This window comes from Tupaia chinensis, unplaced genomic scaffold (assembly GCF_000334495.1).
Source record: "Tupaia chinensis unplaced genomic scaffold, TupChi_1.0 Scaffold000078_1, whole genome shotgun sequence".
NCBI classification, from domain to species: Eukaryota; Metazoa; Chordata; class Mammalia; order Scandentia; family Tupaiidae; genus Tupaia; species Tupaia belangeri.
The window spans coordinates 3040614-3054154 of NW_006159539.1; the positions used below are offsets into that span (position 1 = coordinate 3040614).

The 13541-nt window shown below is 48.0% G+C and overlaps 1 long non-coding RNA gene across 2 annotated transcripts; it reads right to left on the reverse strand.

Annotated features, from left to right (window-relative positions):
* Positions 1-726: 726 nt before the first annotated feature.
* On the reverse strand, positions 727-11288 carry LOC114006467 (uncharacterized). Of its 2 annotated transcripts, none has more exons than XR_003548180.1 (3): positions 11068-11288; positions 8671-8810; positions 727-1117 (listed from the first exon to the last, which is right to left on the reverse strand). It is a non-coding gene; the product is annotated as an uncharacterized LOC114006467 (long non-coding RNA). The 2 variants fall into 2 exon arrangements; XR_003548179.1 differs by lacking the exon at positions 727-1117 and adding an exon at positions 1247-1305.
* Positions 11289-13541: the final 2253 nt, after the last annotated feature.

Below are 13541 nucleotides of genomic sequence, written 5' to 3' on the forward strand. Positions count from 1 at the left end.
CCTACTCCCTTCCTTAACTCTGACCCTTTTGCCATCCCAACCGCTCTGTTCCCCTCCAAACAACTTCTTCCTGCCTCAGGGTCTTTGTACATGCTCTTCTCACTGGGCTCATGCCTCAGGTTTTAGTCTCGAAGCCACATCCTGTTCTTTATGTTCACAAAGTACCCTATAATTTTTTTCCTTCATCTAATTTGTCATTCTTCAATTACATGTTTATTTGTGCAATTGCTTGTTTCATGTCTGTTGCCCTAATTATATTTCACAAAGGCAGCGGCAGTCTCGAGTTGCTCGTCAGTGGATTCCAGATGCCTGGCATTTAAGAGGTCTAAGTAGATATTCTTTTATGGATAGGTGAGTGCGTAAGGGGTGTTTTAGAATATAGGTTTTATTACTATTTAGGTATGGCAAAACCCACAGACCAGAGGACAACTGGCCACAGGTCCCAAGAGAAGGAGGCACGTCCCACCTCTGCAGACACACCGGAAAGCAGAGGGATCAGCAAGGGGCAGAGGGACAAGGGGACAAAATGGGCAAGAGTCTTTACTGTGGTTTCCACAGGAAGGAAGGACAGAGGCAGGGCAAGTGGGTTTAGGATTGGCTAGTTGAGGATTAGCCCTGTGGTCTGGTGGTTAAGGGAGCTGGATCCCACATGGCCAACCAAATGATCCGAATCCTGGCCCCAGTGGTTTGAAAAACATGCCAGGCACATGTACACACGTGCCTCAAATCCTGACGGGATGGAGAGATGGAGGAGAAGAGACGGCAGTGTGACCATGTCCTATTGCGGGGTGCTTTCTCTTCTCGCTCCCTCTCTTTCTGTCTCTCTGGTGAATGTACATGCCCTCTGGTGGGCAGGAGAAATGATTGGCTAGTTTGATCATTTCGGGGGGCTTTGGGGTATAGGGGCAGTCCCTAATTGCCTGTTACCCAGGCTAGGGGTGATTAGGGTGCAGAGTCTGAGAACCCACTAAAGGAGGTGGATGTGGGCAGAGGCTCTGGATCTGTTGGTTGGCATTCGAATAACTCTGGGAGTCACTGGAGGGTCGTCAGCAAGGCTCCAAGTTGTCAAAGCATCAGAATAGAGATGGGGCTAACTCCATGATGCAGTGGTTAAGTGCTGCAAAGAGGAGGCCAGATCCCATGTGACTGATGGTGTTCAAATCCCAGCCTCAGTGGTAACATGCCATGTGCTCAGGATCCTGACAGAATGGAGACTGGAGAAGGAAGGACTGAGGCATGACCAGACTCTGTTGGGGGTGGTTTCTCTGTTTCTTTCTCTGCCTCTATAATGAGCACACACATGCTCTATCATGAATAAGGGGTGGGGGATAGAAGAGAGAGAGAGAGGGACCTAGTATTTAAGTTACATAAATTTCCCAGAGGATTGGTCCTCCAATTGTTAACACACATGTGCACATGTGCACATGTGTGCACGCACACACACATACACCCCTACACACGATTGGTCCTCCAATTGTTAACACACATGTGCGCATGTGCACATGTGTGCACGCACACACACACACACCCCTACACTTAATCCCTATACTCAACTGGAGCTATAGATCCAGAGCAAGCAGCCCTGGCCAATGCTACTGAAAAACGTGCTCAGGGTATGGCTCTCTACTTTCTTCCAGGAGTAGAATGAACATGTCTTCCCTCTTGTCTCCCTTCTATTAAGGATATGAGTAGTAACTGCCTTCCAACAGGAAGCTGGGATAAGTCCTAGCAGGGCTGGACTGCTATTTCAGAAAGAAGACGGTCACTCCGTGTAACCAGAGCAGTGGTACAATCCTAATCCTCCTGGGCAGAGGGTGGCCAGTCATTTCTGTGCAGAATGTGCTTCTCTGAAGACCTGTGAGTTACCTGGAAGAACCCAAATACAGACAGATGCATTCCTTCCAGGAGTAGGGTGTTGTTCACGTTTCTCAGTGGTAGCCCACAGAATCCACCCCAGCTAGTTTAAACAGAAAGGCATTTATTAAGGGTTAAAGCCAGATCATAGAGTCATTGAGGACATTGGAATGAGCCTCCCAGGAGGACTCCCAAAACCACAACACAGAACTGTGCAGCCAAAGGACCTTCTACTTGTGCATGATCAAGAAGCTTCAGAAGCAGGAAGCTGCCTCCCCTACCACCTCAGGAAGCGGCCTCCCAAATCAGGAAGCCACTGGCAGCCTCCAGTTGTACACAGCCTCTCCCACACTCTCTACTATGTTGCCTTTCCTACAAAAGTTAACATCACATGGGAGTACTTCCGGTTCATAGGGAGCAATTCACATCTTACACTCTAGCTTCAAGGGATGTGGATTCTAGAAAATGGCATGTGTAGCTCTGGTCTCTCAATCACAGTGGGGATGAGTATAGCCCACCACAGATGGTTTGGTGCCTTTCACTGGACCTGCCATGTTCTTAAAGAACCAGAACATGCTTACTTTTTAAAAATTCGTTAATGACTAAACAAAACTCTCCCCCTAAATCTCAGTGGCTATGATTCTGCTCCCCATGGTCCAACTTTCCAGTGCTCAAAGCCTATATGCCTGGATGTTGACAGGTTTCTGTGTCTACACCCGTCGGCATAAACCCAGGGCTTCTTAGAACACAGAACAAAACATGTGTCCAAACTCCAACTAGAGATTGGAGTTTGTAGCGCTCTTATCTAGAACACAGTAAAATTTCCCAGCTGAAAGAGGCTTAGCAACTGGTCTTGACTCTTTCTGTACTTTTATTTAGGTCATTTAACTTCCTGAGATTTAAATTTTCTCAGCTAGGACAGACCTGGAATCAGCTACTTCCTAAAGCCATTGACCAAAGCAAAAAGTAACATACACGAAAATGCTGTCTAAATTGGAGGACTATCGGCTTGAGCTAACAAGCAGGCAATACCTCATGAGCTCATTCTCATGGATTTATTAGGGTTGTCCAGAGAACAGTGTTGAGAAGGATTCTGAAGCTTTCTATGGGTTAGCTGGGGAACAAAGTACAATTGTTGGGTAGGAATGCCTATTGTGATTTCCAGATGTTGTTGGCATTGGAAGGGCCCTGGTAAGGAGGGTGTCACAGATGTCACATATCTGACATTACTCTGTGTAAGTGGGTGTTGTAATCAGCATAATGAAGACACAGCTGGGTCATTAACAAAGCAGTAAAATGTCAGGTAAAAGCGTATGTGACGTCAAGAAACAAGTGGCTTATTTTACTGGGCTCGGAGTTGGTTTCCCAAACAGCAAACTCCAAGCAGGGCCCTGATGGGCTAGGAAAGAGATAAACATTTAGCTCTTGCACCATCTCCTGTGTTCCTTGTCATCTGTCATTTCTCGCATGTCCAGGCCAGGCCCTCTTTCACTGCCATGATGCCCACTTCCAAAGCAATCTTATCCACTTCCATGTCTTTAACCACTTTCATGGGTATCTCTGGCCCAGATCTCCTAAGCTCTGCACCTGAATATCCAACTGCTACCTGCATGTTTATACTTGGTCTGAGACCAAGTATCTAGATGCATGCAGCAAAAAGCACAACTATTTCAAAAGATATGAAGTAGTTCATAGAATCTCTGAAAGAACAACAAAGCAAAAGACAATGTCCAAAATCATGTCCTAGAACTGCCTCCTGTGGACACAGGCATAGAATCCTGGACCACTAATGTCACTGGCATTGAATACTGGATGTTGCAGCTCGGACAGGTGACGGGGTGGACACTGCTGTTGCAACCCTCACCTGAGCGGATTCTGTGTGGTTGCTAAGTCTTTGAGTCATTAGCTTCCAAAGCGATGTGCAGGAAGAGTCTGAATGACCGAGGGTAGGATTGTGCCCATGCATTGGACCCAAGGAAGTCTGAAAACGTAGGGGCCTGGCCTTTGTATCTTCATGTGCAAGGCAGTTTGCAAGAGGGTTTAGATGCCAGATGGCACTTTGGGACCAAGGTGGTATGGTGGATCACAAGGTGGAAGAAGCTTTATGCCCTAAACTACCATGTCCTCATGCTGACCTATAACACTGTACTGGACTGAAATACAGACCGAACAAATAACCCCAAACATCTATGATGCGAAGCCACTGCAATTGTGGTTTATTTCTCAGGGAAGCTACAAGTGTTATCCTAACTCCTACAGTGGCCCCCAAATAATTTAAAATGTCCACTTCATGACCTGAGCACAGATCTCAAATCCAGCAGGTCACCCTCTTCATCCCACAGCGCCAAGCTTGTTCTTTTTTATTTCCAACCTCCCTTGCCCTCAGAACCCTGGCTGTCACCTTGCATTCCTCCCTCTGCTTTATCTCTGCCATTGAACCAGGGATCGAATCCTGCAGGTCCTCTCCTGTCAATTACCTCCTCAGCTTTCCAAGCTCCTATTGCTTTGACCCGCTCACCAATCCTCATCGCTTTCCTGCTTGGATCAGCCTCCTCTTTGGCCCCTGCCTTCTCTCCACGCAGCTCCATTTCATTCACCTGTCCCTTCAGCCGTCCATCCATATATAAATACATCTGTCCATTCAATTTGTATTTACTAGATATATTGCCATGTGCTACACAGTGTGAATACTATAATACTCGAGTCCCTGCCAGAGACTGATTAGGACCAGCAATAATGCAACAGCCCCACTGAAAAGTACATAATTACAGATGCTATGAAAGAAAATTGTGGGGTTGCTGTGGCAGCATCATAATGGGGCCCTGAGTTGGACAAGGGGCCAGAAAAGCCTTCCCTGAAGACGTGACCTTTGAGCTGAGGTCTAAAATCCAGAGGAGGTGGGCTGGTCTCATAGCCCAGTAGTTAAAGGAACCAGATTCCATACAGCCAATAGTAGATCAAAGTCCGGCCCTAGCACTTGAAGAACATGCTGGGTGTATGTGTGTACATGCCCCAGATCCTAAGAGGATGGAGAAATGGAGAAGAGATTGTGGCATGACCATCCCACATGGTAGGGGGGCTTTCTCCCTCTCTCTCCTTCTCTGTCTCTGGCAAGTGCACATGCTCTCTGTCAATTAGGGGAAAAAAAAAAAAAAAGAAAGAAAGAACGGAAGAGGTAGTTTGACAAAAGAGGGTAGAGCCAAGATCTTCCAAGCAAAGAAACAGTGAGTCTGAAGGCTCTGAGGCAGACAGCAGCAGGACACATTTAGGAAGCCATAAGTCCAATGAGTCGGAAGAGTCAGCCTTTTTTTTTTTTTAATTATTATTATTATTATCTTGGTATTCCCAGGACTCAGCAGAGTCTGGCACGTAATAGGTATCTCAGTAGTTTGCTGAAGGAGCCAACCGATAGATGGAAGGGTGGGTAGTTAGGTGGGTGACGGAGCACGATGGACAGAGATGAGGCTGTAACTCATGGCACAACCTACATCGGAGACACAGAGCTGCAGCCTCCTTGCTAGTCTCTGACTTCAGGCTTCCCCACCTCCAATCCCCACTCCACCCTACAGCCACAGGTGCCTGGCACCGCAGCTCCTCCCACACTGGATACAATCGACTAGTTATTGTCTCCCTTGTCCTCTGTAATGAGCACCACAGGAACCCATCCTGTTTACCAGTAGAGCCTAGCACCAGCCCATGGCCTGTAAAGAGGAAGCACTGCATATAAACACTGAACGAGTTGGTAGGTCTAGGAGGCCACACCAACATCAAAGCCAGTCGGCCAGGAGAGGGTGGCGTTGGGAGTGAGTAAAACAGGAGTTAGCTGCTGGCATCAGCCAGCACGCGAGGGGCTGAGTGCCAAGTGGCACAGAGACGTGCCAGTGGCATTCAGCAAGCATGTCTGGAAACAAGCCCAGAGCCTGCAGAGGCGAGCAAGGACACAGGTGCAGGGGAGCCAAGGAAGAGCTACGGGGCAGGCCCAGGTCACCCCCAGGATGGCCTCCTTCTCCCTGCTCTACTGGGCCTGGCCTCCACCTGTCAGGTCACGCCTTCGAAAGGCACCAACACTTGACCCTGCGCTGCTGCTTCTGCACTGTGGCTCTGTGTGTGCTGCTGGGTGGCTGAGTTCCCCTGGTACACATGCACTCCTGGGGAGATGGCCTGTTTCTGTTAGCCTCTAGGTCCTGCAGATGCCAAGGCCACAGCCTGACACTTAGGAGGTGCCAGCAGATGTGTGTTGGAGGTTAAGGGCCGGCAGAAGAGAGACTTCTGGGTCAGTGGGAAGGGACGTCAACAAACAGGACCTTGGCCAGGAAATCCAGCAGCCTAAGGCTCCATGTCTGAGTGCTTCCTGTTTGCTTACTTGAACTTAGACTTCCTACAGTGTCTATTCTGGTCCTCTCGTTTTGACTTACCACCTTTCAAAATGATCAGTTTCACCATTTCATTCTGCCCTTTTGGCTCCTAAGTTCTGTACCAGCTATACTGACTCTTCCTGCATTTATTCATTAATCATTTACTGAGTCCCTAGGATGAGCTAGATCATAAGTCACCAGGCTCTGGATTGTGTGGGAGAATCTCTGATGGGAGAGATGGCCAAATAATAAACATTCGCAAACCAGAGTGATAAGGGAGCAAAGCCCCAGGGGGACGTGGAGCCCAGACACTCAAACTAAAATAATGGGCCGTTTGATCTTCAGTGTTTTCCCTGAAGCCATTTCCTCCTGTGCAAGAGTGACTAATGAACCAGAATTAGAGATATTTGGGTCAGAGATGCCACTAATTGTTTTTCCAAACACCCAATTGCATGGTCCTTTAGAACAGCTGGAAGCAAAGATCAACCCTTTACCATTCAAATTTGGGGGGATTTTGAGCCTGGCATCTCTGCCTTGGTGCCCATAACTATTTTGTACAGGGCCTCCCTTGGCTCATGGTTGCTCTTCACTCTTAGCCACTCAAGGACCTCAATCCCTGGGCCTCATCACTGTGCTAGAGGGCTTTCCCAAAACAGTGCTAAAACCGAACCAGCCCTGGACGAACTAAGACGTTGGTCAAATTAAAGACTGTGCCCACTGCTGCACTTGTTCCACACACATCCCAGGGTAGGCTGGGCTGGACCAGGGGACACAGAGGAGGAGGTACTCACGGCTGCACTGAAGGGTCTCAGGGTCAGCACGTGCCTCTCCGCTCTCGTACCTTGCCCCTCCAGCTTCCACAATCTAGGCTACTCAAACCTGTCTGCTGAGTCAGCCACACCTCAGCTGCTGAGTCAGTCCCGACGGAGGCAGGAAGGGCGGCTTCGAGGTGGTGAGGAGGGTGGAGACCCAGCAGCTCTTGCATCACCGTCCTTAGCAGCTAGCACAGTGCTGCGTACAGTGGGGCCTTGATAAGTGAATGAGCTCCGAGTGGTCTGGCCTCTCCACCCAGAGGGACAAGATTAGAGCCTCTGACTCAGGCCACTGTCCTCTCCTCAAGTCTCTGTTTCTACTCAGCCATACAACCGCCACAACCCTAGGGAATAGCTTCGAGGCCCCTGCGGCCTGAAACTAGCCCCCTCTCATTTTCCAGCTGCACGGGACCATTTCAAGAAGCCGGCCAGACCCCGTCGGCCAGTACTGACAGCAGTCTGCCCCCTCTCACCCTGAAGTGGCCTTTCTTATGCCTGCCAGACTCCCCATGGCCAGAGCTGAGGTTGCCATGTCCTGGGCAGATCTCCAGTGTATTGGTTGCTCTGTCACCCATTCAGTGTGAGCTGCTTAGACAAGGATCCTGTGTCCTGTCCTATGTGCCCTCTGGGACATCTGCAGTGTGACCTTTCAGAACCTCTGAGCTGGCAACTCCTGTGGGTTCTTCCCACCTCCACTCAGCTGCACTCTCAGGGTCAGTTACAGCCAGCCAAGTGAAAGCGAGGCACCGAGGGAAGTGGAGTCTTTCCTCTGCTCCTTCCCAGTCAACCCATTTACCCCAGCTAGTGCTGCTGAGTCCCTGGAGAGTTGTGAGGAGGGCGTTGGAGGAGCGTGGTGCTATTTGTAGACTCATACTTGCAGAGCTGGTCACTAAGCCCAGCTTCCCACCTGTGCAGGAAAGGGCTCTTGCTGTGTCCTGCAGCTCAATGGGCCCTTCATTTTTGCAGAAATCACACGTGACAGACTGCTCACCACCCTTCTGCTGTGTAGTTATTGGTGGGGTTCTACCTGCCGAGAGAAAGTTTTCACCACATATTCGTCTCTCAAGGGCCGCGTGCCCCTGCTCGTGCAGGTCCTCTTCTGATGCTGAACTCCTGGATTCAGGTGAACTTCCTGTGGGCACCACTGTGACTTGGGGTGAGATCTTCTCCTAAGGCTGTGCCCACTCCCAATGGTAGTAATCAGGATCCCAACAGATGGCATATTCAAATTAGGACAATGTGAGGAAGACTTATTTATAAAGCGACTATTTACCAAGTTGGGGGTGGGATCAAGGGGAACTTCAGCGACAGCGCAGTGACCTGCCTTATGTAGCAAGAGTGGGAACCCCTTAGTGCAGTGCCTCAGTTTGTGTGTAGAAAGCCAGATCTCACAGAGCTGACCCTGGTTTGGATCCTGGCCCTGGAAGTTAGATAAACATCCCAGGAGCATGTGTATGCCCCAAATCTTGATGGGATGGAAAAAGAGAGAAAGTGATTGAGAAGCGCTCTCTCTCTCTCTCTCTCTCTCTCTCTCTCTCTCTCTCTCTCTCTCTCTCTCTCTCTCTCTCTCTCTCTCTCGTGAGAGCATGCACCTTCTGGCAATAAGGGAAAAAAAAAAAGAAAGAAAAGAGAAGAGTAGCAATACTGACCTTGCTTCTTACACCCGAGGGATCGATCGTGCAGGGGACTCATGCCTATGATGTCAGGATGCTGAAGTGTGTAGGTGATCTTGACGCCGCCTGCACAGACTACACTCTGGTCACAAGGTTCTAGCCCGGTAGGTCTCCAACTTCAGTTGAGAAGATGGAGAGTCACTTGGAGAATATGGTCAAGACATGCTCTACTTCAGTGATCCTGGGCCTCAGCACACGGTGTGGGCTCTCCAGGTGGTTCTGATACACAGGAGGTGTGAGGACCACTACTCTAATCTGCACTGGTCCTGCACACTGCTTGGGTCGCATAGGTTGCTGCCTGCATTTGAGGCTCTCATGCAGCCCCCACCTGGCCGAGATCAGCGGTCTCCCGCTAGGCACAGGTAATGAGGACTCCCAGTGGATGGCTACTTAGTGCCTAATGGGCTGGGAGGGTGTACAGTGTGCACGCGCCAGACAAATGGGACAGAGAGGGAGGGCATAAGGTTTCATCAGTGTGACTCAGGATGGCATATAATTTAAAACTTACAAATCGCTTATTTCTGTAATTTTCCACTTAATATTTTCAGACAATAGGAATTGAATCAGCAGAACATAAAACCATGGATGGGGGGGACTACTGTAGTGCCAAGGTCAAGAATGCCTTTATGGGACCAGCAGTTAGCGTAATGGCTATGTCACTGAACTCCCATGTAGTTGACCGCGGTTTGGCTCCCAGACCCGGCTGATTAAACTCACAGTAGGGCGTGTGCATGCGTGCTCAAGATCCCAAGGAGAATGGAGGAGAAGGGATTGTGGCATGGCACTCCCCTCTAGGGGGTGACTTCTCGCTTTCTGTCTCTCTGTCTCTCTCTGTCTTTCTGGCGAGCACACACTCCCTGTAGCAAAAACCTCTCCAAAAAAAAAAAAAAAAAGAATGCTTTTACCAGTTCTTTATGGCTGCTTTTAAGCAAAAATGGGAGGATCAAGTAGATGAGATAGAAAGCATGTGACCTGCAAAGCCTACAGGGTTTTCTCATAGGATTTCTATTAGAGTTCTCTAGAGAAACAGTACTGATAGACTGACTACCGAGATCTGTGGCACCCATTTGGCCAGCATGTCTTCCACCCACGTGCCTATTTTACTTGTCTATGTACATGTGCCTACATTTTAAAAACAGAAACGATCCTAACACAGCTCTGTCCCATCATGTGATTTTTAAATTAAGATGTTATTGGCATATTTTCATATTCATAGAACTTTTCGTCCTGCCTTATTCATTTACTTTCCAAATATAGCTTACAGGTGCTTTATGAACTGAAATATTCTACTGAATGGTTGTAGCTGTTGAATCTCACATTGGCATATCTTTGTTATTCTTTTTTTAAGAATTGTGTAGTTATTTTTATTTAGTCATTCATTTCTTTTCATTTGATCAGCGAGAAAAAGGGAAAGTTAGAAAGCAAGCCACCAGGTCCGAGACTTGAACCGTGGTTGGCCATGTGGGAGTGTTCAGCGCCTTAACCATCATGCCGCTGCTGTTTCCGTATCTTTGTTATTCTTAATTCTAATTTACTTTTTAAATGACAGAATATATTAATACATTCATATGATAAAAAATTCAAACTACGGGAGCTGGCAGATGGAGCGGTGGTTAAGGGCGCTGGACTCCCACATGGCTGACCACGGTATGAGTCCTGGACCCTGCAGATGGAAAATCACACCTGCACCTGTGCATGCATGCCCAAAATCCGGAGAGGAGAATAGAAGAGAAGGGATTGCAGCGTGATCATCCCCGTCCTCCCCACACCGGGGTGACTTCTCAGTTTCCCCCTCTCTGTCTCTCTCCAGGGAGCATGCGTGCCCTATAGCAAAAACCTAAAAAAGAAGGAATGCAGCTACTGGGTCAGAGGTAGGTTCGCTTAAATTTTGAAAACTATCACATCCTGGTTTTTTTGAACTCCCAATGGAACGATTGAGAGTACCTGGTTTCTTGTGTCCTTTCTAGCTTAAAGCATCATTAAAACAATTTCCTAGGTTTGGAGGCAAGGCGTGGTCTCTCACTATTGCTTTTCTCGCCATTTCTTCACATACTAACGAGGCTGGACATGTTTACAGCGTGGCCGGCCTATTACCTTTGGTTGCTTGCTGATTGTCTGTCTGTGTCCCTCCCTCCTCATTTATCTGTTGCAAAAGACCATCTAATTTTAGCCACGGTTGGATGAGATAAAGAATTAGATAACATTTACAATTATGGTTTACAGAAGATTCACGTCTGTGCTAGACACTGCCAAGCACTTTGAATAGACTGTTTTTCATGGAAGGAACTTAGTGAAGAAGATATTACTATCTCCACTTTACGCATGAGGAATTAGAGCTTAGAAAATGAAAACACCTCACCTCAGGTCACTTACCTGGTACGTGGAAGGAGCCACAGTCTGAAACCAGCATTGACTGCCCAGAGCTCCCACTTGGTCGTCTTATTTCAAGGGTCTCTTTGTAATTCATTGACTAACTCATTCATTCAACAGACATGTGCTGAGAGCCCACACTGGGCAAGCACGTATCTGCCTGGCACGGAGGGCACCAGTGGGGTTGCTGGGCGCTGCCTCTGAGCTCTGCACACTTCCTGCCCAGCGAAAGCTGTGCCTGGACTGATAAGGAAGGAGGGGAGGGAGCTGTGACTAGAGTCTGGAAAAGAGTAGCTGCATGGAAAGGGCCCCTGACAGGACCTGTGGCTTTCACAGAATGTCACCAACCTTCTGTGACCCAGTAAGGCGAGAAGCAGGAATAAATACCCTAGCTTCAAGCTCCTTCCTCCCTACCATGCCGTGCCAGGGTTTCCCATAGAACAAGCATAGCTGGAGGCCAAAAGACAAGGATGTGCAGTAAGGAACTCCATGTAGGTCAACCTCACAGGGCACGGAAATTGGTGGGTGGGGCAGGAGAGGGACATGAAAAAGCATATCTAGAGGGGCAAACAACAGCCAACCAGCCCCCCCATCTTCTGCACACCAGTGTTGGGTTCCCGACACGACTGTGCACCCACCTGTCTCACTTACTACCCAAGGTACACCTTAGTGGTGGCCAGTAGTGGGTCTCTTGGCCCAAGGCCCAGTCAAGGCAGGTCACTGATGTAAGTTCAATGGAGATGACATTGTTTGCGAAGGGTGTCTGAGAGGTCACTGAGAGCTTCCCTATTTTTTTTCCCTAAGTTTTAATTTATTTCTTCTATGAGCATGAGAGAGAGAGGTAAAGAGAGGGGGCAAGAAAGAAAAACAGCACCCACAACAGGGTCCTGATGCCACAATCTCCCTCCAGCCTTCAGCCAGCCCTGGGTCATGGGCAAGTGTGTGCCCTGTGAACTCAGGTCTCCAATGTGAATCAGGATCTTCCCATGTGGCATTGCCTTATAGATTGTTGCTTTTTACCTCTGTATCACTAAGAAGCCATAAAAAAAAAATAAAAGTAGAATTGGATCAGCAGATGCCATGGAAGTTAAGGCAGCTGGATTTCAAATGGCCGACCGTGTGGTTCAAGTTTCGGACCCAGCTGGTTGAAAATCATGCTGAGTGCGTGTGCGTGTACGTGTCCAAGGATCTGAGAGGAGAATGGAGGAGATAGGATTGTGGCCTGATTATTTCCCCAGGGTGTGATTTCTCACTTTCCCTCTCTCTCTTTCTCTGTCTCTCTCCACTGAGTACATGTGTTCTACAGCAAAACAAAAAAGGAGAATTGATAAATACAAAATAGTACATTTAAAACAGATAATAACAGGAGATAATCCTCTGAACTGTAGCCGAAGAACAGGATTACAATTAGAATGAAGAAAAGGGATATACAAGTAGGTCAGGATCGTTCTATGTGTTAAGGACGACTGACTTGGCTGTTGCAATGCTATTAGGATGACTTAGCTGGAGGAGACTGGTGGGATGTCCCCCAGGAGGTCAACATTCCCTGCCCTCATGCAGTTAACACATTAGGCATCTTGGAATGCTGATTTTGTCATCAGATCTATTGGGTCATCAGGAAAGATATGCATTTTTCTGTTTGTTTTGTTTGTTTTTGAGAGGTTTTTGCTATAGGGCACGTGTGCTCACCAGAAAGACAGAGAGAGACAGAGAGACAGAAAGTAAAAAATCACCCCCTCGGGGGATGGCCACACCGCAATCCCTTCTCCTCCATTGTCCTCTCAGAATCTTGGGCACGCACACACATGTGCCCAGCGTGAGTTTAAGCCACCGGGTCCGGGACTCGAACCGCGGTCGACTATGTGGGAGTCCAGCGACATAGCCATTACGCTAACCTCTGGTCCCAAGACGTGATGTTTTTTTGCATAGAAAAAGATGTCACGGCTTTCTGGATAACCTAACATTTCTCATTAGTTGTGATCGTAGACTGATGTATACATCCAAATATGAATTTATAAATTAAAAAAATAGAAATATAAGTGAGACTGGAATACTAATTCACAACAAGGGACGTCTGATAGATAAACTGAGCAATTAATGGCCAAGGCAGTCTTGTAGAAAATATAAACTGGATAAATATTTTCATCTTGTAACAGGGATGGCCTTGCCAACTAGACCAGCATATGTGAAGTCCTCACTGAACAGGCCCATCTCCTGAATAGTTTAGATGGGCACTTGCAAACGACTGCATCTCTGACTCTTGTGTGTCTGCTTCTATGGTGACCAACCCTCCCCTCTTGCTGACTGACACAGGCTTGCTTCTGACACACTAGCGCATTCAAAAAGGCTACTTCAACAATGGCAGTCACTCTGTCTCTTCAGCGGTGGAGCAAATGGAAGTTTAGAATCAGTAATGTAAGCTCATTTGACCTTTCTCATGAATTGGGCCATAGCAGGTAGAGATGGAAAGTCTAAAA